The sequence below is a fragment of the Oncorhynchus gorbuscha genome, linkage group LG04 (assembly GCF_021184085.1).
Source record: "Oncorhynchus gorbuscha isolate QuinsamMale2020 ecotype Even-year linkage group LG04, OgorEven_v1.0, whole genome shotgun sequence".
Taxonomy (NCBI): Eukaryota; Metazoa; Chordata; class Actinopteri; order Salmoniformes; family Salmonidae; genus Oncorhynchus; species Oncorhynchus gorbuscha.
Genome location: NC_060176.1, coordinates 76,419,483 through 76,433,973, shown reverse-complemented (window position 1 = coordinate 76,433,973; position 14,491 = coordinate 76,419,483). Strand labels below are relative to the sequence as shown.

At 45.8% G+C, this 14,491-nt stretch overlaps 1 protein-coding gene across 4 annotated transcripts in view; it reads left to right on the top strand.

Annotated features, from left to right (window-relative positions):
* Nucleotides 1–14,491, top strand: part of bmpr1ba (bone morphogenetic protein receptor, type IBa) — a 163,553-nt gene that overhangs the window by 20,561 nt on the left and 128,501 nt on the right. The window lies entirely within an intron of this gene.

Below are 14,491 nucleotides of genomic sequence, written 5' to 3'. Positions count from 1 at the left end.
CTGATGTGGAATAAACCAGATTAGAGCTAATGGAATCAGCAGCACGGCTGCAGAGACAGACACGCACTGGGTGTTTGTGTGGGAGGACGAGAAGAGGCAGCGAGACCAGATCATTTGCAGAGGAGTCGGCTGTTGTTATTTTGCTAGAACGAGATATGGTGTTCTGCAAATGTCTCTCGCATGGCCCTTGTTGGATCCCATCTCAATCCTGACAGACAGACAATTGGCTAGTGAACTTTGCATTGCAGTGGTGCCTTGACCTGTAACAGGAAGTGCCATCACCTATAGTATCAGAAGGTCTAATAAGGGCATTGGGAGGGATCTGCAGTGCCTTGGAGAAATTCACTCAAAAGTGGACATTCTCAACGGCCAAAACCGTAGAGAAATAAGGAATACCTAGGATTGGATAAGTAATCCCTCTCACCCCCCCCCTTTAAGATTTAGATGCACTATTGTAAAGTGACTGTTCCACTGGATGTCATAAGGTGAATGCACCAATTTGTAAGTCGCTCTGGATAAGAGCGTCTGCTAAATGACTTAAATGTAAATGTAAATGTAGAAATGGTTTGCTGTGGTTGTTATTAGTGGTTTCTGATATTTAAGTCTTATGGCTTGAGGGTAGTAGCTGTTTGGAAGCCTCTTGGACCTAAACTTGGTGCTCCGGTACCGCTTGCCGTGTGGTAGAGAGAACAGTTTATGACTAGGGTGGCTGGAGTATTTGACCATTTTTCGGGCCTTCCTCTGACACCGCCTGGTATAGAGGTCCTGGATGGCAGGAAGCTTGGCCCCAGTGATGTACTGTGCCGTTCGCACCACCCTCTGTAGTGCCTTGCAGTCGGAGGCTGAGCAGTTGCTATTCCAGGCAGTGATGCTGTAGAACCATTTCATGATCTGAGGACCCATGTCAAATCTTTTCAGTCTACTGAGGGGGAATGGGTTTTGTCGTGCCTGCTTCACTACTGTCATGGTGTGCTTGGACCATGTTAGTTTGATCGTGATGTGGACACCAAGGAACTTGAAGCTCTCAACCTGCTCCACATCAGCTCCATCGATGAGAATGGGGGCGTGCTCTGTCCTCTTTGTCCTGGAGTCCACAATCATCTTGTTAGAGCTGATTTGGACATATTTGTATAAAAGACAGAACATACAGAACTCCATGTATATTTGTGTAAATATTAATGTATATGATGAAATATTAGGTACGTACCTTTTTATAATTTATATTTACCTGATTGAGATATATTCATTTGTTGTTAGTGTAATTTAGTTTTTGCGCCCCCCTCTTGCCCATTCATTGTACTGTGGTAAGTGTGTTAGGATAAAGGCAGGAAGTTGGGCCTTCGGGGGGAGGAGTCCTTGCTAGACGTGGGAGCGGTATAGTTTTTTAACCATACAGACAGACATACAGACAGGTCATATTATGTATTTTCCATTTCAAGTAATTTATGCTTTAACCTCTAGCGTCGAGCAATCCCGTATCCGGGAGCGTAATCATAGCCTCAAGCTCATTACCATAACGCAACGTTTCCTGTTCATGAAAATCGCAAATGAAATGAAATAAATATATTGAAACACAAGCTTAGCCTTTTGTTAACAACACTGTCATCTCAGATTTTCAAAATATGCGTTACAGCCAACGCTAGACAAGAATGTGTGTAAAGTTTAGCATGGCATAATGCTATGCTAGGCTGTGCTGGCAGCAGGCAACATTTTCACAAAAATAAGAAAAGCAACCAAATTAAATAATTTACCTTTGAAGAACTTCAGATGCTTTCACTCAGGAGACTCCCAGTTAAATAGCAAATGTTCCTTTTTTCCAAAAATAATATTTTTGGAGGTGAAAAACATCACGTTTGTTCATCCTGCTTGGCTGAGAAATCGACGAAAATACTATAACGGCAAACTTTTTTCAAAATTTGCTTCATAATATCAACAAACACGGCAAACGTTGTTTAGGATCCATCCTCAAAGTGTTTTTAACATATGTATTCAATAATATATCCGTCGAGGCAATTGGTTTCTCATAAGAAACTATTGGAAAAATGGCTACCTCAGTATTTTACGCAACGTTTTCTCCGGGAGACACCATGTGACCACATGCTATATATGGTCCCTTACAGCCATTCTCCAATGGAAATGCCTAAAAAGACGTCACAATGCTGCAGACACCCTGGGGAAAATGTGGAAAACGTAAGCTGAGTCATTGGCATGAGGCTGTTTAAAAAAATGCGGCACTTCCTGATTGGATCTTTATCTGGGTTTCGCCTGTAACATCAGTTCTGTGGCACTCACAGACAATATCTTTGCAGTTTTGGAAACGTCAGTGTTTTCTTTCCAAAGCTGTCAATTGAATGCATAGTTGAGCGTCTTTTCGTGACAAAATATCTTGTTTAAAATGGGTTTTTCATCCAAAAATTAAAATAGCGCCCCCTATATCCAAGAAGTTAAGTTGATTTGGAGAATATTTTTCTTTGTTAGATATAAGAAGAATAAACATTTTTGTTGCACCATATCCCTGGATGTCATTGAATGTTTGGCCGTTTGGAAACCTTGAGTGTGGACTATATGCGTACTAAACAACCCCGCTTCAGGCTTGGGCAGTGGCTATGGTCAAGAGGAAAGGAAGCCACTACACTACTTTTGTCTTGATCACGTTGAGGGAAAGGTTGTTGCTGGCACCACATGGCCAGGTCTCTGACCTCCTCTCTATAGACTGTCTCGTTGTTGTCGGTGATCAGGCACTGTTGTGTCATCGGCAAATGTAATGATGGTGTTGGAGTCGTGCCTGGCCGTGCAGTCATGAGGGAGCAGGGATTACAGGAGGGGGCTGAGCACACACTCTTGAGGGGCCACTGTATTGAGGATCAGTTTGGCGGTTGTGTTGTAACCTACCCTTACCACCTGGGGGCGGCCCGTCAGAACGTCCAGGATCCAGTTGCAGAGGGAAGTGTGGTGTTGAATGCTGAGCTGTAGTCAATGAATAGCATTCTCACATAGGTGTTCCTTTTGTACAGGTGGGAAATCGGCAGTGTGGAGTCAAATAGAAACTGCATCATCTGTGGATCTGTTGGGGCAGTATGCAAATTGGAGTGGGTCTAGGGTTTCTGAGATAATGGTGTTGATGTGAGCCATGGGTCAGCCTTTTGAAGCACATCATGGCTAGAGACGTGAGTGCTATATTATTATATTATTATTGCTACGGGTCGGTAGTCATTTAGGCAGGTTACCTTAGTGTTCTTGAGCACAGGCACTATGGTGGTCTGCTTAAAACATGTTGGTATTACAGACTTGGACGGGGAGAGGTTGAAAATATCAGTGAAGACACTTGCTGTTTGGTCAGCGCATGCTCGCAGTACACGACCTGGTAATCGATCTGGCCTTATTAATGTTGACCCGTCTAAAGGTCTTACTCACATTGGCTACGGTGAGTGTGATCACACAGTCTTCCGGTACAGCTGGTGCTCTCATGCATGTTTCAGTGTTATTTGCCTCGAAGCAAGCATAGAAGTAGTTAAGCTCATTTAAAAAAAAAATATTTCACCTTTATTTAACCAGGTAGGCTAGCTGAGAACAAGTTCTCATTTGCAACTGCGACCTGGCCAAGTTCAAGCATAGCAGTGTGAACAGGCAACAACACAGAGTTACGCATGGAGTTAACAATAAACAAGTCAATAACAGTAGAAAAAAATAATCTATATACATTGTGTGCAAAAGGCATGAGGAGGTAGGCAATAAATAGGCCATAGGAGTGAATTATTACAATTTAGCAGATTAATACTGGAGTGATAAATGATCAGATGAACATGTGCAGGTAGAGATACTGGTGTGCAAAAGAGCAGAAAAGTAAATAAAATAAAAAACAGTATGGGAATGAGGTAGGTAAATTGTGTGGGCTATATACCGATGGACTATGTACACAGCGATCGGTTAGCTGCTCAGATAGCAGATGTTTAAAGTTGGTGAGGGAGATAAGTCCCCAACTTCAGCAATTTTTGAAATTCGTTCCAGTCGCAGGCAGCAGAGAACTGGAAGGAAAGGCGGCCAAACGAGGTTTTGGCTTTAGGGATGATCAGTGAGATACACCTGCTGGAGTGCATGCTACGGGTGGGTTTTGCCATCGTGTCCAGTGAACTGAGATAAGGCTGAGATTTACCTAGCATATACTTGTAGATGACCTGGAGCCAGTGGGTCTGGCGGCGAACATGTAGCGAGGGCCAACCGACTAGAGCATACAGGTCACAGTGGTGGGTGGTATAAGGTGCTTTAGTAACAAAACGCATGGCACTGTGATAAAATGCATCCAGTTTGCTGAGTAGAGTATTGGAAGGTATTTTGTAGATGACATCGCCGAAGTCGAGGATCTGTAGGATCTGTAAGTTTGGCGGCATGAGTGAAGGAGGCTTTGTTGCGTAATAGAAAGCCTACTCTAGATTTGATTTTGGATTGGAGATGTTTGATATGAGTCTGGAAGGAGAGTTTGCAGTCTAGCCAGACACCTGGGTACTTATAGATGTCCACATATTCTAGGTCGGAACCATCCAGGGTGGTGATGCTAGTCGGGCGTGCAGGTCCAGGCAGCGAACGGTTGAAAAGCATGCATTTGGTTTTACTAGCGTTTTAAGAGCAGTTGGAGGCCACGGAAGGGGAGTTGTATGGCATTGAAGCTTGTTTGGAGGTCAGATAGCACAGTGTCCAAGGAAGGGCCAGAAGTATACAGAATGGTGTCGTCTGCGTAGAGGTGGATCAGGGAATCGTCCGCAGCAAGAGCAACATCATTGATATATACAGAGAAAAGAGTCGGCCTGAGAATTTAACCCTGTGGCACCCCCATAGAGACTGCCAGAGGACCGGACAACATGCCCTCCGATTTGACACACTGAACTCTGTCTGCAAAGTAGTTGGTGAACCAGGCAAGGCAGTCATTAGAAAAGCCGAGGCTACTGAGTCTGCCGATGGTGATTGACAGAGTCGAAAGCCTTGGCCAGGTCGATGAAGACGGCTGCACAGTACACAGTACTATCTTTTATCGATGGCGGTTATAATATCGTTTAGTACCTTGAGTGTGGCTGAGGTGCACCCGTGACCGGCTCGGAAACCGGATTGCACAGTGGAGAAGGTACGGTGGGATTCGAGATGGTCAGTGATCTGTTTGTTGACTTGGCTTTCGAAGACCTTAGATGGGCAGGGCAGAATGGATATAGGTCTGTAACAGTTTGGGTCCAGGGTGTCTCCCCCCTTTGACGAGGGAGAGGTTGCGACAATGGTGGCGGACAGTTTCAGAAATAGAGGGTCCAGATTGTCAAGCCCAGCTGATTTGTATGGGTCCAGGTTTTGCAGCTCTTTCAGAACATCTGCTATCTGGATTTGAGTAAAGGAGAAACTGGGGAGGCGTGGGCGAGTAGCTTCGGGGGGGGGGGGGGGGGGGGGGGGGGACGGAGCTGTTGGCCGAGGTTGGAGTAGCCAGGAGGAAGGCATGGCCTGCCGTTGAGAAATGCTTGTTGAAGTTTTCGATTATCACGGATCTATCGGTGGTGACCGTGTTACCTAGCCTCAGCGCAATGGGCAGCAAGGAGGAGGTGCTCTTTTTCTCCATGGACTTTACAGTGTCCCAGAACTTTTTGGAGTTAGAGCTACAGGATGCAAATTTCTGCTTGAAAAAGCTGGCCTTTGCTTTCCTGACTGACTTCGTGTATTGGTTCCTGATTGAGGACAGCAGAGGTGTATTTGGAGGGCAAGTTGGTCAGGATAATGTCTATTAGGGTGCCCATGTTTACGGATTTAGGGTTGTACCTGGTGGGTTCCAGGTGGGCTTAGATTGTAGGACTGCCGGGGTGTTAAGCATATCCCAGTTTAGGTCACCTAACAGAACAAACTCTGAAGCTAGATGGGGGGCGATCAATTCACAGATGGTGACCAGGGCACAGCTGGGAGCTGAGGGGGGTCAGTAGCAGGTGGCAACTGTGAGAGACTTATTTCTGGAGAGATTCATTTTTAAAATTAGGAATTTGAACTGTTTTGGCATAGACCTGGAAAGTATGACAGAACTTTGCAGGCTAACTCCTCCCCCTTTGGCAGTTCTATCTTGATGGTAAGTGTTATAGTTGGGTATGGAAATATCAGAATTTTTGGTGTCCTTCCTAAGCCAGGATTCAGACACGGCAAGGACATCAGGGTTGGCAGAGTGTGCTAAGGCAGTGAGTAAAACAAACTTAGGGAGGAGGCTTCTGACATGCATGAAACCAAGGCTTTTTCGATCACAGAAGTCAACAAATGAGGGTGCCTGGGGACATGCAGGGCCTGGGTTTACCTCCACATCACCCGAGGAACAGAGGAGGAGTAGGATGAGGGTTGGGGACAAGGAATAAAAGGAGCAGATTTATGGGCGTGGTAGAATATATTCAGGGCATAATGTGATGACGGGTATGGTGGGGTGTGGGTACAGAGGAGGTAAGCCCAGGCACTGAGTGATGATAAGAGAGGTTGTATCTCTGGACATGCTGGTTATAATGGGTGAGGTCACCGCATGTGTGGGAGGTGGGACAAAGGAGGTGTATCAGAGGTGTGAGGGGTTGAACTAGGGGCTCCATTGTAAACTAAAACAATGATAAATAACCTGAACAACAGTATAAAAGGCATATTGATATTTGAGAGACATACAGCAAGGCATAAAGTAGTCGCAGGTCTTGATTGGGAGAGCTAGCTAAAACAACAGGTGAGACAACAGCTAGTCAGCTAACACAACAACAGCAAGTAAAATGGTGATGACTAGGCAGAGAGGGTCGGATTAACTACACAAAGCCTGAGTTCGCGGCTGGGCCTGACAGATAAAACATAAATAAACAGAATGGAGTACCGTGATTAATGGACAGTCCAGCAGGCATCAGCTATGTAGCCAAGTGATCAGTGTCCAGGGGGCAGCAGTAGATGGGACAGGGAAGCCACCACCACGCTAGTGACACAGCGTTTAAAGTTAGTAGCCCGGGGGTGGTAGGGGGGTCTGCTCAGGGTTGGCAGGGAGATGTGCCTGGCTCACGGCTAACTTGTGCTAGCTTCGTGGCAGTGGCTTTAGCCATGGTCCAGAGTTTACAGCAAGGATCCGGTGGAGTATTGGGCTCTAGTCGTGTATGAGTAGGGTTCGGGTGAACAGCTGAGTAGGCCGGGAAGTGGGCCTCAGGGATAGCTTCAGTACTGGGTGCAAGCTAGCTGTGAAGATCAGAAGTAGTGGTCCAGGGATTACGGCAGGAATCCGGCGTTGTTGTGGAGAGACAGTTCGATACTGGTAGACTGGCGAGTATTATCCATGCTAAAAACAGGGCTGGCCTTGCAGAAGGTAAAAGCCACTAGCAGTGGCTAACAATGACTAAATAGCTTGTAGCTAATCAGCTTGTTAGCTTCTGGAGGTTCTTGAATGTGTTCTAAAATGAAAAATAATAGCGATTCCATATCACATTGGGTGAGGCAGGTTACCGGAAAGTATAATCGAATTAAAAATCGAAAAGAGATTGAAAATAGACATGGGTCCAGTGAGTGGTTGGGCTGGCTGGGGACACGGCGATTCAGACAGTTAGCAGGCCTGTGCTAACAAGCTAACAGTTAGTAGGCCGAGGCTAAACAAGCTAGAAGTTAGCAGACCGGGGCTAAACAAGCTAGCAGTTAGTAGACCGGGGCAGGCTAGTAATTAGCAGGCCGGGTTAGCAAGCAAGCAGATAGCAGGGGCTAGAAAGTTAGCCTTTGGGGGACGTCGCGATGGGGTTAAGTCTGTTTTTGCCTCTTCATGCGGTGACGTCCATAGACCGGTCGTGGAATTATTAGGGTTCCAAGTAGCTCTAGGTAGCTCAAGGTAGCTAGGAGGTCTAGCTGGTTAGCATAATGGGCCTTCAGTGGGCGTCGCGCCTGAGTCCTCGGGCAGATTATGTCGGTATTCCAGTCGTAGGGGATCTGTGGGTTTCCATGCCCTGTACCGGCTGTTGAAGGGGTCTGGATATTGTAGCCCAGGAGTATGCTTCGGTGGTAGCACAGGAACTCTGGCCAGGCTAGCTTCAAGCTAAGTGGATGGAAACGCTAGCCAGGAGTAGGCATCCGGGGTTGCGGTTAGCTAGTTGTGAAGATCCAGATGAAAATGTTCAGTTTGCGGTGGGAATCCGGGGATAAAAATAATAGGTCGTTATGCTCTGGTTAGAGTCACGTTGTTCGAACTGGCTATTCGAGCTGAAGGTTAGCTGATGACTGCTGGCAATGGTTTGCTGACTGGTAGCTGGTAGTTAGCTGGCTAGCTTCAGTTGAGGGATTCCAAATCCGAAGTAAATATAGATACTTTAGAGAAAAAAAGCAGATCCACACTACATTGGGTGAGGCGGGTTGCAGGAGAGTATTTAGATGTTAAGGTTTAGCAAAATATTTTAAAAGATATGCGAAGAAAAATATGAAAAAACGATATACAAGGGACACGACAGGACAAAGACGTCTGACTGCTACTGAACCGGCCACAAATGCCTGATGATCTCATGCACCACTGAAGAAGAAAAGTAATTCCGCCAGACCTGGGTTCAAATACTTTATCTGGCTTGATTGAGCTTGCCTGGCTGCTCTATGAAACCAATAAAAATGTTGCAAGAGTGCAAACCCCACCCTCTGGCACTCGACTAGAGCAAATGCTAAAAGTATTTTAAAGATTTCAAGTAGTATTTGATCCCAGGTCTGGATAACTGGGTTAGTGTCCTCTAACACAACATAACCGGGTTGGTGTCCTCTAACACAACATAACCGGGTTGGTGTCCTCTAACACAACATAACCGGGTTGGTGTCCTGTAACACAACATAACCGGGTTGGTGTCCTCTAACACAACATAACCGGGTTGGTGTCCTGGTTCATTTTATAATGATTCTGAAAGACCGGAGATATTAATTGAATGTTAGTTGCCGATATTTGGGATATATGTGGAATGATCATTTTTGTTGCTTTTTCAAAAAATGTTTTAGCCTGTGTTTCCTTTGTCCATGTTTTTAATCTTGTTCTGGTTACCCTGGAGTAGTGTGACGTTTCCCCTACTTGTTCTGGTTACCCTGGAATAGGGTTCCCCACTAGTGGTTAAAGTTAGGATGATCCTAGATCTGTACTTAAGGGAAACTTAACCCCAAAACATTTTCTGTCTCCTGAAAGAGGTGTGTAAGAGAGCAACCTAGGTCTGCTGAGACTGAACTGGTCCTCTACGCACGAGACTGATCTGGTCCCGTACCCTCGAGACTGATCTGGTCCCGTACCCTCGAGACTGATCTGGTCCCGTACGCACGAGACTGATCTGGTCCCGTACGCACGAGACTGATCTGGTCCCGTACGCACGAGACTGATCTGGTCCCGTACGCACGAGACTGATCTGGTCCCGTACGCACGAGACTGACTACGCACGAGACTGATCTGGTCCCGTACGCACGAGACTGATCTGGTCCCCTACGCACGAGACTGATCTGGTCCCCTACGCACGAGACTGATCTGGTCCCGTACGCACGAGACTGATCTGGTCCCGTACGCACGAGACTGATCTGGTCCCCTACGCACGAGACTGATCTGGTCCTCTACGCACGAGACTGATCTGGTCCTCTACGCACGAGACTGATCTGGTCCTCTACGCACGAGACTGATCTGGTCCTCTACGCACAAGACTGATCTGGTCCTCTACGCACGAGACTGATCTGGTCCCGTACCCTCGAGACTGATCTGGTCCCGTACACTCGAGACTGATCTGGTCCCGTACACACGAGACTGATCTGGTCCCGTACGCTCGAGACTGATCTGATCCCGTACGCTCGAGACTGATCTGGTCCTCTACGCACGAGACTGATCCATTGTCTTGACAAGGGTTGATAATTTGCACACATAGTGTCTTCGGTAAAGCATTCAGACCCCTTGACTTTTTCTACATCTTGTTAGGTGACCGCCTTATTCTAAAATCTATTAAATTGTTCTCCCCCCAACAATCTACACACAATACCCCATGATGCAAAAACAGGTTTTTAGAATTTTTTGTTAATTTATTCAAAATAAAAACTGAAATCACGTTTACATACTGTAAGTAAGACCCTTCACTCAGTACTTTGTTGAAGCACCTTTGGCAGCGATTACAGCCTCGAGTCTTCTTGGGTATGACGCTGCAAGATTGTTTCTCCCATTCTTCTCTGCAGATCCTCTCGGCTATTTTCAGGTGGAGTGAGAGCCTACTGAGTGGAGTTAGCTTCTGTGGTATATACTTCTGTGGTATATACTATCTCAGGATAGGTCAGGATAGATGCAACCTCAGAGATGACCTACAACGGTTCCAAACACCAAGCCCACACATCCTGTGCCAGACCTTCGGCCCCAAATACAAAGAACTTGTTGTTTTGTTCAGTACTTAGAACTTAGGACATTTGTTGTTACTTAGTTTTCCACTTTGAACTAGGGGAGAGAACAATCTCCCCTTAGGAGAAGGTGACTGATGCATAGACACTGCGGAGACAAGTGATTGGTTCCCCATTACTCATGCCATCCCTTCACATGGTTTTCAATAAAGACACACAGTTCACATATGGAAACAATGTTTCCTTCTGACCTCCTTTGCCACACCCCTTTGCTGATATTCTGCATAGCAACAGGGACATGTGATAGACAAGCCTGACTTCTCCCCTCTCTGGACCCCAGGTGACTGAGGCACATATGGGAGGATGTACAGCTGCCAACCCCAGAGTCCGAAAGGAGACGTTCTAATGTCAAGAGTTCAACAGTTCAATCATATAACCATATTCTGCAGATAAGACATCTACATTATCGTTGTTACTTAGCTAATTCTGATTTCTCCACCACAATCTTTCCCCAGAAACAGGCTCCAAAAGTCCAAAACAGAATAGCTGTGTTACTGGTGTGCAGGACATAACCTTTACTCTGTCTAGGATCAAGAAGAACCAGTCATATTCTTGGCTGAGTGCCCAGACATCCATGGGTCACTCCACACACACACACACACACACACACACACACACACACACACACACACACACACACACACACACACACACACACACACACACACACACACACACACACACACACACACACACACACACACACACACACACACACACACACACACACACACACACACACACACAGAACAGTTCGAACAGACCTCTCTTAATGTACACACACACTTATCTTATGAGTTACTTAAAGAAACTATCTCAAGCCCAATGCCTAGGCTTAAAGAATAATATTTTAGTACACAAACATTAGTGGGATTTAACAGAAAATTGAACAGAAAACTGTCAACTGTGGGACATGATATAGACAGGTGTCTACCTTTCCAATTGAATCAATTTAATTTACCACAGGTGGACTCCAATCAAGTTGTAGAAACATGTCAAGGATGATCAATGGAAACAGGATGCACCTGAGCTGAATTTCATGTCTCATAGCAAAGGGTCTGAATACTTGACATTTCAGTTTATTTTTAATACATTATGGGGTATTGTGATGTCATTATGGGGTATTGTGTGTAGATTGCTGAGGATTAAATTTTTTATTTTTGAATAAGGCTGTAACGTTTAAAACAAAATGTGTAAAAAGGGGAAGGGTCTGGATACTTTCCAAAGGCACTGTGCGCACACACACACACACACTTACAAACGCACTTATTCTTGCAAGTGCACAGACTCAATGACACACACCCTCTTCCAAGATGGCATAGCAGTCAGACGTCCTTTGTCCTCATCTTGTCGTGTCCTGTATATATATATATCTTTCTTCGCATATCTTTTATATATTTTATTTTCCAAAAACTCAACTTCAAAAGTCCTGCAACCTGCCTCACCAATATATATATATATTTTTAAAGTATTATTTACCTCAAATCTGAAATCCACAATAGAAGCTAACCAGGAGCAACCCAGAAGCTAGCCAGTTTACTGGGTAATGTTAGTATTTAGCTAACCACGCCAGTTTTGTACAACGCGACTCAGACCAGAATATACCGGACCTATTTTTCTCTCCATATCCCCGGATTTCAACCGAAAGCTCTGAACATTTACGCCTGGATCTCGCAGCTGCTATCCGTGTGACTTACGTCATTCCCGGAGCAAACATCAATTATTACGGAGCTAGCCAGCTGAAGAGTTCCATCAATCACTCCTGGGCTACAATCACCTATCCGGACCCGTTTTACTGCTGATGCGGAGCCCCACTGGACCTTCACGACTGGACTACCAACGTTATCTGCACGAGGGAGTTATCCAACTGGCTCCTCCGTCGCGATGTTACCTGAACGCCCATCTGCGGCCCGCTAATTGTTAGCTGTCTTATCAGCTGCAATCTGAATAGGTCTCTCTGACAATTTTTCCTGGGTCACTATAACTATGTCTATTTTGCCAATTTGGATTGATCCCCTCTACCACACGGAACCCCACTAATCTACTAACGGAAACGCAAGTGGCTAAAAACAGAACACCGTCCTACGCTAGCTTGTTACCGATGGCCCGGCTAGCTGTCTGAATCGCCGTGACCCCAACCAACCTCACTATTAACTGGACCCTTATGATCACTCGACTAAGCATGCCTCTCCTTAATGTCAATATTCCTTGTCCATTGCTGTTCTGGTTAGTGTTTATTGGCTTGTTTCACTGTAGAGCCTCTAGCCCTGCTCATTATACCTTATCCAACCTTTCAGTTCCACCACCCACACATGCGATGACATCAATGATGTTTCTAGAGACTATCTCTCTCATCATCACTCAATATCTAGGTTTACCTCCATTGTATTCACATCCTACCATACCTTTGTCTGTACATTATACCTTGAAGCTATTTTATCGCCCCTAGAAACCTAATTTTACTCTCTGTTCTGGATATTCTAAATGACCAATTCTCATAGCTTTTAGCCGTACCCTTATCCTACTCCTCCTTTGTTCCTCTGGTGATAGAGGTGAATCCAGGCCCTGCAGTGCCTAGTTCCACTCCTATTCCCGAGGTGCTCTTTAAAAAATATATATATTTTTAGAAATTTTACCCCCAATTTCGTGGTATCCAATTGTTAGTAGCTAGTATCTTGTCTCATCGCTACAACTCCCGTACGGGCTCGGGAGAGACGAAGGTTGAAAGTCATGCGTCCTCCGATACATAACCCAACCAAGCCGCACTGCTTCTTAACACAGCGCGCATCCAACCCGGAAGCCAGCCGCACCAATGTGTCGGAGGAAACACTGTGTCGCTAGCTACCTTGGCTAGTGTGCACTGCGCTCGGCCCGCCACAGGAGTCGCTGGACAAGGATATCCCTACCAGCCAAACCCTCCCTAACCCAGACGTTTTATTCACTGCTTTAGCACACTCTGCCAACCCGGATGTTCTAGCCGTGTCTGAATCCTGGCTTAGGAAGACCACCAAAATTTCTGAAATCTCCATTCTGAACTATAACATTTTCAGACAAGCTAGAATGGCCAAAGGGGGTGGTGTTGCAATCTACTGCAGAGAGAGCCTGCAGAGTTCTGTCCTACTATCAAGGTCTGTACCCAATCAGTTTGAAATTCTACTTTTAAAAATCCACTTCTCTAAAATCAAGTCTCTCACCATCTGCCCCCAGCTGTGCTCTGGACACCATATGTGAACTGATTGCCCCCCATCTATCTTCAGAGCTCGTGCTGCTAGGCGACCTAAACTGGAACATGCTTAACACCCCAGCCATCCTACAATCTAAGCTTGATGCCCTCAATCTCACACAAATGATCAATTAACCTACCAGGTACCACCACAAAGCTGTAAACACGGGCACCCTCATAGATATCATCCTAACCAACTTGCCCTCTAAATACACCTCTGCTGTTTTCAACCAAGATCTCAGCGATCACTGCCTCATTGCCTGCATCCGTAATGGGTCAGCGGTCAAACGACCTCCACTTATCACTGTCAAATGCTCCCTGAAACACTTCAGCGAGCAGGCCTTTCTAATCGACCTGGCCGGGGTATCTTGGAAGGACATTGACCTCATCCCGTCAGTAGAGGATGCCTGGTTATTTTTTTTAAATGCCTTCCTCACCATCTTAAATAAGCATGCCCCATTTAAGAAATTTAGAACCAGGAACAGGTATAGCCCCTGGTTCTCTCCAGACCTGACTGCCCTTAACCAACACAAAAACATCCTATGGCATTCTGCATTAGCATCAAACAGCCCCCGTGATATGCAACTTTTCAAGGAAGCTAGAAACCACTACACACAGGCAGTTAGAAAAGCCAAGGCTAGCTTTTGCAAGCATACATTTGCTTCCTGCAACACTAACTCAAAAAAGTTCTGGGACACTGTAAAGTTCTTGGAGAATAAGAACACCTCCTCCCAGCTGCCCACTGCACTGAGGATAGGAAACACGGTCACTACCGATAAATCCACTATAATTGAGAATTTCATTAAGCATTTTTCTACGGCTGGCCATGCTTTCCACCTGGCTACCCCTATGCCGGTCAACAGCACTGCACCC